This window comes from Bufo gargarizans, chromosome 1 (genome assembly GCF_014858855.1).
Source record: "Bufo gargarizans isolate SCDJY-AF-19 chromosome 1, ASM1485885v1, whole genome shotgun sequence".
Lineage (NCBI taxonomy): Eukaryota > Metazoa > Chordata > Amphibia > Anura > Bufonidae > Bufo > Bufo gargarizans.
The window spans coordinates 124146349-124158752 of NC_058080.1; the positions used below are offsets into that span (position 1 = coordinate 124146349).

General features: G+C 42.2%; 1 protein-coding gene across 4 annotated transcripts in view; it reads right to left on the reverse strand.

Annotated features, from left to right (window-relative positions):
* Window positions 1–8684, reverse strand: part of SORBS2 (sorbin and SH3 domain containing 2) — a 280974-nt gene extending 272290 nt beyond the window's left edge. For 2 of the 4 annotated variants that reach the window (XM_044297811.1, XM_044297818.1), the window contains exon 1: window positions 8104–8682. The gene's annotated coding sequence lies outside the window, so the exon portion shown is untranslated. Of the gene's footprint in view, window positions 1–8103 lie in introns of all 4 variants that reach the window. The other 2 variants (XM_044297794.1, XM_044297802.1) reach the window with 2 other exon arrangements.
* Window positions 8685–12404: the final 3720 nt, after the last annotated feature.

Here is a 12404-nt window from a genome sequence, read left to right on the forward strand (position 1 = left end):
TATCTGTAAAGAATAAATCAAGGCAACTGGACTTACTGTAGATTTCTTGAAAACGTTTCACTCGTTCTTCCAATGAGCTTTCTCAATTCTGAGTGACTGTACAAGAATTCTCTGGGAATAAATATGTAACTGAATCAACATCTGGTAATTATACCCAGCATGGGGTCAGGGGTCATTATACCCTGCATGGGGTCAAAGGTGTTGATTCCATTATCCTAATTGGAGTCAGTCGGTGATAATGACCTCCCAGAAAAAGGTGTCAAGACAGCATTGTATGTGGCAGACAATAGATGTCTAACCCCCCCATGCTGGGTATAATTACCAGATGTTGATTCAGTTACATATTTATTCCCAGAGAATTCTTGTACAGTCACTCAGAATTGAGAAAGCTCGTTGGAAGAACGAGTGAAACGTTTTCAAGAAATCTACAGTACGTCCAGTTGCCTTGATTTATTCTTAACAGATATCTAAGCAATAGGTCATTTTCTGAATGGACCTGGGCTGCAATACCAAACACAGACGCTGTACAATGTAAAGTGATAAACTGTGAGGAGGCTGCAGCATTACGGCCTTATCAAACAGCTGATCAGTGGCAATGCCAGGACTCTCAGTGATCGCATATTGATGACCTATCCTGAGGATAAGTAATTAATATTCTACTCCTGCAAAATCCCTTTAATGCAAACCAGGAGATGCCTTGGCAATCCCTGTGTATGATAGTATTGACTATATGGTGAATAATGCAGATACATACAGTGCATGAATGATAGTGTATCTGTCATTCAAGTGTTAGAAACTACAAAGTGGTTGTGGTCATGTAACTACGTGACATGTCCACACCTACACTTTTATGCTTGCAATTTATACATGTATGTTACAATAATTGTTATTTTTGGATCATCTAGATACATTTTTAGAAACATGGCCAACCCACTTTGGGTTTGCAGCTATATTGAGCATACTGCTATGTTCACAGTACGAGCATGACCCCAGATGAGTTATGGATAGTGTTGAGCGAACTTGTGTTTTAAGTTTGGCATCTAAAGTACGGTTTCGGGTTATCGAAGAATCGCGTTATGGATTCTAAATAACGTTATGGTCCGTGGTAGCGGAATCCATAACGTGATTCTTCGATAACCCGAACCCGAACTTTAGACGCCGAACTTAAAACACAAGTTCGCTCAACACTAGTTATGGATAATTTGAAAACCATAAAGATAATTAGTAATACATGTCTACAACTTAGATACTTATATGGACACATGAACTATATTTACTCTGACCTGCAAAATAATGATAACTGCAATCACAATAATCTGTACAAGTGCAGACACGGACACAGTGCCATATTTTTAAGGACTGGCTAGGAATTTGCGGATGGTTGCCAACCGTGCCAGACAGAGATCTATATATACAGAAGTTGCTCATGGTTGTGTTGGGTGAAACATACCTCATGGTATATATTGCAAAGCATTTTATCTGCTCTTTTAAATACCGTAATTGTTTTAATACAAACCCAGAAATTCATTCATCAAGCATGCATATCAGCATTTCAGTGCATTCACCCTCTCCCATAATATGTTACTCTTCTGGCAGATGAAATAGTCATGCAAGGTATCACAATAATTTAGGTATGACTGTATACTGTAGCTGCTTTGCTTATGTATTGTACGAGATGATCAACTCGTTCACTGCTCTAATCACAGCAAAAATGACTCTTATATTACTGACCATTACAATGTAATGGGATTGCTTGTGAGTAAATGTTAGAATTAATAGTGGATACAATTGCAATTTTCTAGGCACTTGTTCTAAAATAAAGAAGAGGCAATTAAGTTTATTAAAGTTCATTTAAAGGGGGTTTCCAAGACTTTTAGGCTACTTTCACACTAGCGTTCGTCGGTCCGCTCGTGAGCTCCGTTTGAAGGGGCTCACGAGCGGACCCGAACGCAGCCGTCCAGCCCTGATGCAGTCTGAATGGATGCGGATCCGCTCAGACTGCATCAGTCTGGCGGCGTTCAGCCTCCGCTCCGCTCGCCTCCGCACGGACAGGCGGACAGCTGAACGCTGCTTGCAGCGTTCGGGTGTCCGCCTGGCCGTGCGGAGGCGTGCGGATCCGTCCAGACTTACAATGTAAGTCAATGGGGACGGATCCGTTTGAAGATGCCACAATATGGCTCAATCTTCAGGCGGATCCGTCCCCCATTGACTTTACATTGAAAGTCTGGACGGATCCGTACGAGGCTATTTTCACACTTAGCTGTTATATGCTAAAATAATGCAGACGGATCCGTTCTGAACGGAGCCTCCGTCTGCATTATTATGATCGGATCCGTTCAGAACGGATCCGATCGAACGCTAGTGTGAAAGTAGCCTTATACTCATGACCTATCCACTGGATAGGTCATCAATATCTGATCCGTGGAGGTCCGACACCTGGAACCCCGCCGGTCAGATGTTTGAGAAGGCGCTGGTGCTCGCAGTAGCGCCACAGCCTTCTCGCAGCTCACCAAGCACTGTGCCATACATTGTACGTTAACTTAAATGGGCCTGAGCTGCACCTAGGCCATGTGACCGATAAACTTGACATCACATGGCCTAGGTTAAGCAGCAAGAAGGTCATGGCGCTACAGCAAGGGTCGGTGCATTATCAAACAGATGATCAGCGATGGTCCTGGGTGTTGGACCCCCTCCAATCAAATACTGATGACCTATCCAAAGGTCATCACTGTAAAAGTGTTGGAAAAAGCCTTTAAAGGCTATGTACACCTTCGGGACAATTTTTTTCATGATTTTCCTCATTTTGTTTCGAAAATCATTTTTTCAATTGGTCTTTATTAAAAATATTAAGCCGCTCTGTCACAAAGGGTTTATTGTTTTTCTAGCTGTGTGACTGATACTTTCACTTTATGCCAGTTATCTAAAAAACCTTATCTCTAAATTACTAAAAGGTCATAAACACTTATTTAAGCAACATTCTTATCAGTAGAATAAGAATTAAGCTTTAATGAGTGTTTATAAGGTCAGAGATAAGGAGCCCATCAGATCCCTGCCTGACAAGCCAAGAGAAAATACAAATCCTGCTAGTAGATAAACTCAAAGCTGTGTAGGGAAATGGCTCAACATTTTTTTTAAATAAAGTCCAATTGAAATAATTATTTTTAGCTCAAAATGAGTACAATGCAATAATGCCTTTAATGTAAAATCTGAAATTTACTATAAATTGTCCTACATTCTAAAAAGTACAGTGATTTCCATCAAAGTAAGATGCATGGAATGAACACTGCAATCTGTATGTTCTAAGTCACATTTATACACCTCTCTATTATCTTCACTGCAGCTCATGGCTAATGGCATGGAAGAAAAAAGAAATACATACAGCACCCCTCCGTAAGGCAAAAATGCTTGAGGAAGGCTAAGCAAATGTTATATTTTTTATTATGTCTTTTTGATCCAGGTTGCAGAATATATTGGCATGTGAAACATAACTATATGCTTAGAAACCTGGTAGGTAGAGCTTTGCCCATTTATTGACTCATGTTTGGGTAGAATTGGGGTACATTAAATCTGACAGCCACAGATACAATATATATGACACTGGCCTTCTCATGGGAATCTGTCAAAGATATATGTCAGTAAACAAGCTTATATGTATGGGGCATCCAGACTACACCTTATCCCAGATAATGGGGGAAACAAGATTGTAGGTATTTTATATAAACATCCTTGATCCTTTTTTTCTCCCCAGGAGTAAACCTGCATGCTCAACCATTCTGAGGGTACGGGTTTATAGAGGATCTAGGAGATGGGCAGCTATGTTATGGATATGAACCGATTAAAGAGGTTATTCCATGTTAACGCTTTTTTTCCCTTATATGATGTGTGAGCGCATTAGGCTGTTCCTAACACTCCCATTCATCTCTACAGCGAGTGACTGCATTCTTGTCCTGCACTTCAGCAGGAAACAGAAATTTAGAAACTCTCGTTCCTGGCAAAAAGACGTTGGACTCCCACCTAACTTATTTTTATGACCAATATAACAGGTCAAATGTAGTGAAAAGGGGTAGTTATGGTATAACCCCTTTATCAATCACAGATATGTTTAGACAAAAAAAAAGCTATTGAATCACACTGTGGTGAGGCATGCTCACCCAGCTAATCCCAAAGTATATTAGTTCTAGGATTTGCCATTCTACACATTGTCCCTCCAACTCATTTTATATTGGTCACATTTCTGGCAGTCCATGGCTTAAGGCCTATTTACTTAGACAATGAGTAGGTCAGTTTTTGGAAATAAAAGATAATTTGCCTGTGTAAATGTGGCATCGATCAGCCAGCAAACAAGCAAATGCTTGCAGCCCATAAAATAATAGCTTTTTTTTGGCCGCACACCATCGAGAACGCTTCCTCTCAGAGCAGCTACAGGAGTATCTCACATCCTGAGAAGCAGTAGACAAAATAAGAGGGTCACTGAGAGAAGCAAAGCAGGTTAGAAAATAGGAGAGGGGGGTGAGAGAAAGTTAAGAAAAGAGAAGAGCGGGATAAGAAGATGGGAGATCTTACACTGCTCTCTATTTAGGGATAAAGGTTTATACATGGTAACCGCAAAAGAAGTCCAGCAATTTTGCGAGCTGGGTAAGTAGTAAATGATAAGTAGTAGGAGCCAGCAGATTAAGTCGCTTCCGTCCCGTCTGCCACCCGAGATCTGGATAGCTTTTAGAGGTGAGGAAATTATGACCTAGAGCTCCTGTACACCTTCCATGGATTCCAAACCTTCAGAATTTTTGAGTAGGTGTTGGATTCCCAGTGAGCCAGTTCTTCAAATCGGAAGAGCTGGTCAACCTTGTCCACCCAGGCTGGGAGAGTAGGTGGGGATTTGTTCCTTCATAGTAAGGGTATAAGTAAGCGGTTGTTTAAGTGGATTTACTGCCAACAAATATCTATACTCTAGTTTTAAAAAGGATGGTGGTAGTGATTAGAGAAGTGCAAGTTTTAGAAAATTCGATTCGGCACCTTTGCCGAAGTTCCCCAAGAAATTTGAGTCACGAATCGCTAAGAATCAGGTATACCCAGGCCACTCTGCCTCAAGCCTCATGTACACGGCCATTGGCCGGCCTCTCCATGCATTGGGGACCACAATTTGCGGTTCCCAATGCACTGGCACAATTTGTGCTGCTGCCGCAGACAGATCCGGAACCATTCAGCTTGAATGGGTCCGGGATTCGTCTGCACTACAAAAAAATAGAACATGTTCTATTTTTTGGGGTGCGGAGGCATGAAGAAAAATTCCATGTAAGCACTTCGTAGTGCTTCCGTGCCTCTGTTCCTTTCAAGTAAACGGGTCTGCATGCGGTGCACAAACAGCCGGGGCCCGTATATATTGCCACAATACGGGCATGGCCGGGCCATGGCCGTGTGCATGAGGCCTTAGGGTATGGCCACACGGAGTGGCTGTGCTATGAAAGGTTGTGCCCATGCTGTGGTGAAGAACCGCATGGCCAATTAGCCCACAGCTGCCTTTTATTTAAAAAATGCACTGTATAGTCGGTCTTCATTGTTAATGGCCGTGCTGCACCTTTATTTTACCTTTAAACAGGGGCTGTTGCTGGTGGTGGGGGTTTTGGCTGGTTAGGTGGGGCACAATATGCTGGCATACCTACTTCTCCAACCTGAGCGCTCTCCTGCCCTACAGTTAGGAGCCCTTCTTCCATCTGCTCTTCCTTCTTTTCCACATTGTCTAATATCGATTAGAATGTCATCACGAACATCCAGCTCCTTCTCTCTCTACATATTGATGACTTTTCTAGGAAGTAAAGCCAGCAAAAGATGTGGATGGTCATCATTTAAACCTGCCCCCCCCCCCCCTAAGGGGTGCAGACTGTATGGTATGGGTTGGCACACTGAGCACTGGAATAATAAAGGCTTCTATCTTATTGGTATTGAATTCTTCTATAATTTGTTTTCAGCAACACTGTCGCTAACGCATGAGCGCTTGCCACGTTTCTCCCTATGCTCAGCTCACAGGACAATGATGGAGACCGCACGGGACGAGAGTTTTTTAGGGCTGTGACATCACAGTGGATAGATATCTGCGAATATGCTGGCTGCACAGCATTATGGGTGATCTCGCATTCTCAAGCTTAGTTTTGCTTTGTAACACGTGCAACCACCATTTTCGAAAAACCTGATTCGTTACCATGAAGCGCGAGGAAATTTGGATTCATTGCGAATTAAAGTTTTCCTAAACTATAGACTAAATTCCGCTTCGAATGCTTTACTCAACGCAAGAGGTGATGATGAGGCACAGAGTTTAACAAAAGCATTGGAGCCATAAATTCAAAGTTTTACAGCCCCCTGCTATAATAATAATGTGTTATATAGCTGCCATCATGAAAAGCTAAGTGTTTTGGTGCCGTCCTTGTAAACAGGTTAAGAAAGCAGAGTGCAGCCATAGTGGTATGTTTCTGGGTGGGCCTTGTGTCTGTCACCTTCATTTATCTTCCCTCAGAAGGTGGCATTAAAAAGCATATTCCTCTTACACGCCCAGCGTCATCAGACTTTTACACTTCCTTTGTTTTACACTTTATGTACATGGCTATGGGATTACAGGTCTAATAACTTGGCTACCTGTATGTATTTCTATTATGCATATAGTGCAGGCCATTCCAATCACACGTTCATTGTAAGGCAAAATGAAATCTATTGCACAGTAGAAAAAAAATAGCATGCAGCATTACAGGTTGGGGGAGGGGTGAGAAAATCAATAGCATCACAATGCATAGTAGAGATGAGGAGCCCCCCTGGCCATTAAAAGACCTAAATAAGCATTCAAAAGGAAACAGAAAAATGTCAATTCTAAAGAAACGGTGGCGGTAAAGCCTAACAGTACTAAATCTGCATGCTTCCACCGCTATAATACTGGGTTGTACACATGTGTACAGGGATTCATGTCAATAAAGTTTATCTAAAGGATATGACAGTGACATCCATACGCCCATTGTGATTAGAACTTGAGCCGCATTGTTAGTCCAGATACAGTGTATCAAACAGAACACCTGGACAACGCTATGGACATTCTAATGTTTGTAGGCATAGTGACGGAACAAAGAAGATGCCTTCTGTTAGGAAGGACATTGTAATCGCAACTAGTTGAGCGAATGCAGCACATCTCCCTTCTTCCTGAGCTCAGGCTTAGTGTGTGGACCTGCATCTCTTCCCTTTTATATGATTTAAACATTAACCCATGGCTGCTTCTCCTGCCTGTATTGACCTTTACCAATATTGACAGCTGTGCTGTCCCTAAGAGACTATTGATGGTTGAGGAAGAATTATTGGTGGGTGTTGGTCTGTGCTGCGGTTATGAATATCTGACAAGTAGCAAACTCCATTCATTGTGTGATAGATCCTGTTTTCTATGGGGAAAGTGAGACGGCGTGCAAAATATGTATGTGCTCCACTCCCAGCCGGCTGTCTATTCTTCCCCATGACTCCATGCTATGAAACCCAGTGGGTGTGCAAAGCTGAGTGGTGGGGTGGATGCTGGACGGCATTAACCCTTACTGATCCGCGGCATTGTAGATTGCATGAAAAGCACCCTTCCCCTGCAGATTAGAAAATAATTGACTAACTTTTACTAGTCAGGGTATGGCAATGCCCTGTCAAACATAAAGACATGCCACCTGCTAGCCTGACCTAGATAACATAACAATGGTGAGGCAGGAGAACGTTCTTGTAGGCCAAGTGCTTTGACATCAGTGCAGTCTTTTTATACATCATATCTTCTGAAAGCCATGATTTCTTATTATGCATCATACAATTTCTATGCCGTTTATACAGCCTTTTAGGTATCAATGTGATAGTAATACAGGCAAACAATACACATGTATATGCATTTGTTCAGCAACATAGATATCAGTGTGATATTAATGCAGGCAAACAATACAAATGTATATACATTTAACAGGTCGAAAACATCAAAGAATATAATAAACAAAATCAGAGCGGAACATTTACCTTGGAGCAAATTGAATAAGATGCTATTTATTATGCAAGCACATGGACATTTATGATATTGTGCTTTCCATGAGCGGGATGGATTCTTACCTTGTTATGCAGGTAGTTGGAGATCGTAGTGATGTGTACCTTGATCCCCCAGTTAAAGTGTTCAGGAAGGACCTGTCCAGGAAGGGTAAGGTAACACCAGAGCCGGTGCAGGGGCTGTGTATTGGAGCTCAGAGCCTAGATGAGTGATACACCTGCTTCTTCTCTACTGCTGTCTTCTTGTATTAAGAAAAAAAAAAAGAAGCACAGATTACAAAAAGGGCAACACCCTTTGTTCGGGTCACTAAGCTTCCCTTGTGAGCAGCTAATACTGAGCCCTTCAGATAACGTTGCAGGGAAACCTTGCCTTTACAAGACAAAAAACCCCTACTCCACTGCCTGATAAAGGATATGCAGCATTATCAGCCTGCATTCCATCTTCTGCAATCAGCTCCTAGTACAAGCAGTCAGCAGCTCATCAAAGCAGGGACTTGAAGGCATTCTCAGCCGCAGTAATGATCAGCAAGCCCTGCTGTCCTCCTGTAGCCCTCAGTAGATGTGATTTATGCCCTGTAAATAAAGGATATAGCAGGGCATAGCACAGCACACTGCTGCCCGGGAGGAAAATGGCTGGTCCTTTCAGCAGCGCTGCAGAGAGCTCATTGGGCTGCACTGGCTTTTTGTAACTATAGAAACAGCCAACAGACGAGCTTACACAGCAAGCATGGCCGACCATGTGCAGGTCACCAGCCCTGAATGCAAATTTCTTTCAATTACACCGTGCTTTATCCATGTCTGTTATCTTGTTAATTGTATCATTCCAGCATGTGCTACGCCAGCACTCAGCAGTTACTTATTTACGGGTGGATTTCAGGGTGCTTTTTTGGTAACTAATTTATGTGGCACTGAAATTATTGTAATCAATGACCTGGGAAGCACATACTTTAATTGAGTTTCATTTTGTCATTGTGCAGACAGCCTGAAGTATAGTGATATAAAAAGTCACACAATGCTCTGTTGGCAAATCAAGTAAATATTTATTGAAATATTTTCTGAAAAGTTTACATTGTAAATGAAATCTGTTAGCAGTTTAGACCACACAGAACTGCTGACAGTGCTATATAGGTGACAAGTTAAAATATAACCATATAGGAGCACGGCTGAGAAATTAAAGGGGGTTCTGCACTTTGTTTTAACTGATGATCTATCCTCTGGATAGATCATCAGCTTCTGATCGGCGGGGGTCCGACAGAAGCCTTCTCACTGTTTTCCGCCATCCCTCTAACGTCAAGTATCAACTAGCGTGGGCGGGGCTAATCTCTGTTCTCTTGAACGGAGCTTAGCCGCGCCCATGCTAGTTAATACTAGTAGTGACGTCAGTGGGCCGGCGGTAAACAGTGAGAAGGGTTATGATCTGGCGGGAATAATAATTACTATAAGGGGCTTATACCCCTAAATGTATTTTCCTTTGCTTCCTAATGGGGGTGGCTGAGTGGGGGGAGTGTGGGAGGGATGGTCATAGGAAAGAAATCTACTACAATATGTGGTGGATTGCCTGTAGGAGGGGGGTGAGGGGAGGGGGGGGCGGGGTTGGGCTGTGGTGCGTCAAAGTAGGTGTGGTTTCCCTTTTTTTAGTTTATTTTTTTTCTCTCTCCTTTTTTCTCCATTTAACCATTGTTGATGATGCTGACTAGAATTATTGCTTGGAATATACGTGGTTTGGGGGATAGAGGTAAGAGACAAGCGGTTTTTGATTTGACTCAGGCCCATTTACCAGCAATAGTATGCCTGTTGGAGACCCACCTCACTGAGGAGACCACTAGAGTGGTCGACAGGGGATGGGCTGCGCACACGTATCATTCTACCTTCTCCAATTACTCGAGAGGTGTTACGGTGTTGATACATAGACTTATTGATTTCGTTTGTGAAGCATCCTCTGTCGACCAACAGGGGAGATTTATTTTTTTATATTGTAGGCTTGGGGGGAAGATATGTATTTTGGCCTTTGTCTATATTCCACCGCCATTTTCCTTTTCGGTTCTTAACTCTCTGTTATTATTCATGGATAAATGGCCAGAATGTCCAACATTGATTATTGGCGACTTTAACTGTGTCATCGATCCGCTACGTGACAGGGTTTCTACGAGTGTCAGGAGTGACAGTCCGGTCCAGGGGTCTCCCCTGGCACGGTTTTGCCTGGAGGCTGGATTTGAGGATGCTTGGGAACATCTGGGACAGGGGAAAAGGGTTTTTTCATGCTTTAGTAAAGCAGGTAAATCGATGTCCAGAATAGATCTTGTATTGATAAGTAGTAAACATGTGAAACTGATAAAGCGAATGAAATATGAAACGAGGTCAATATCGGATCACTCCCCGCTATTACTTGAATTTTGCTTATCTCAGGAAAGATATACATCAAAACCTCCCTTTAGACTAAATCCTTATTGGCTATCAGTTATAAAGACACATGAAATAATTCGAAATGAAATAGGCCGATTCTGGGATATTAACTATGGCTCAGCAAAAATTCAAGTGGTATGGGATACCTTTAAGGCGTATATGAGGGGATTGATGGTTAGTAATATCGCGAACCTTAGAAGGGAATATGGAAAAAAACAGAAAAATCTAGAAGAACATGTAGTGTTGGCGACAGAATCCTTTTACATGAACAAGCCGGAGAAGAACAGGGAAAATATGCAAAGGGCCACACAAATATATTCTAAGTTTTTATTGGATAAGGCCCAACAGAACCTTTTCTTTAAAGGGCAAAAATATTTTACCGAGTCAGGGCGACCTGGTAAACTCCTGTCCAGAGTAATCTCCAATCAACAACCCAAAAAACATATAGATAAGGTTCGATTGAGTGATGGTAGGATAGTCACCAGACAGGGCCCGGTGGAGAAGGCCTTTCTTGATTACTTCCTTGATCTGTATAAAGCTGACTCTAACATCACAGATGATAAGATAGATTTCTATCTAGACAGGATCAATTTTCCAACTATTACTGAGACGCAAAAGAAAGCACTAGAATTGGAGGTCTCAATTCAGGAACTTGAGGGAGCTATTAAACTATGTTCAGCTAACTCCACTCCTGGTTCAGACGGGCTTCCATATGAATTTTATAGTAAATATGGGGACTGTATTCTTCCCAGACTGTTGGAGGTCTTTGCTGAATCAATGGAGGATGGGATGCTGCCAGATTCAATGATGGAGGCTACAATAATATTAATTCCAAAAAAAGGCAAGGACCCTTTAGATTTAGAATCTTATAGACCAATTTCACTGCTCAATGCAGATGTAAAGCTTCTCGCGAGGGTCCTGGCTACAAGGCTTTCTAGGGTCATTTCCTCCATTGTCCATCCGGATCAGAGCGGTTTTATCCAAAACAAGGGTACACATCATAATTTACATCGGCTCTTTTCTAATATTCAGGCCCCTGGGGGGACCGCCCGCTCCATCCTCTCATTGGATGCCTCCAAGGCCTTTGACAGGGTGGAGTGGCGTTTCCTCTGGAAGGTTCTTGCCAGGATGGGCTTTGGAAAAAGGTTTATACGTACTCTTAAGCTACTGTATAGATCTCCAAGGGCAAAATTGAGTCTTAATGGAATTCTGAGTAGTAGTATTGATTTAAATAGAGGCACGCGGCAGGGCTGCCCATTATCTCCCTTGTTATTCGATATTTATATCGAACCCCTTGCGATGGCCATCAGGCAGGATGATCAGGTTAAAGGATTCGGTACGTTAGGAACACAAGACCGTATCTCATTATATGCAGATGATGTTTTGTTTTTTATAGACCATACGGAAATTACTCTTCCTAGGATTATTCAAATGGTTAAAGTATTTGGTGAGGTGTCTGGTCTTCTTATAAACTGGGCCAAGACCAGTCTGCTCCCAATAGACCCCCTGCCACAGAAAGAGGTTCCGGTGACACAGTTAGATATTGTTGATACTTTTCAATACTTGGGTTTGACTATATCGCCTCGGGTTGAAAATTTTGTACAACTTAATTTGATCCCCATAATGGTAAAGATTAGAGCTAAAATAGGGATCTGGCTGAAACTTCCCCTATCCAGAGCTGATCGAGTTTCACTAGTTAAAATGGTGATATTACCACAATTTCTTTATGTGCTCAGGAATACACCTATTTGGATACAAGATAAATATTTTAAACTTATGGAAAGAATAATTAATGATTTAATATGGGGAAGAAAGCGAGTTCGAATTAAGCTGGAATATTTGTATAAATCAGTGGAGTGTGGGGGTTTAAATCTCCCCTACTTTAAAGGGTATTTTATTGCAGCCCAGTTATTGATGTGCTATGAATCAGAGAACAGTGCACTCCTGGGGAAGTTGGTAACTAG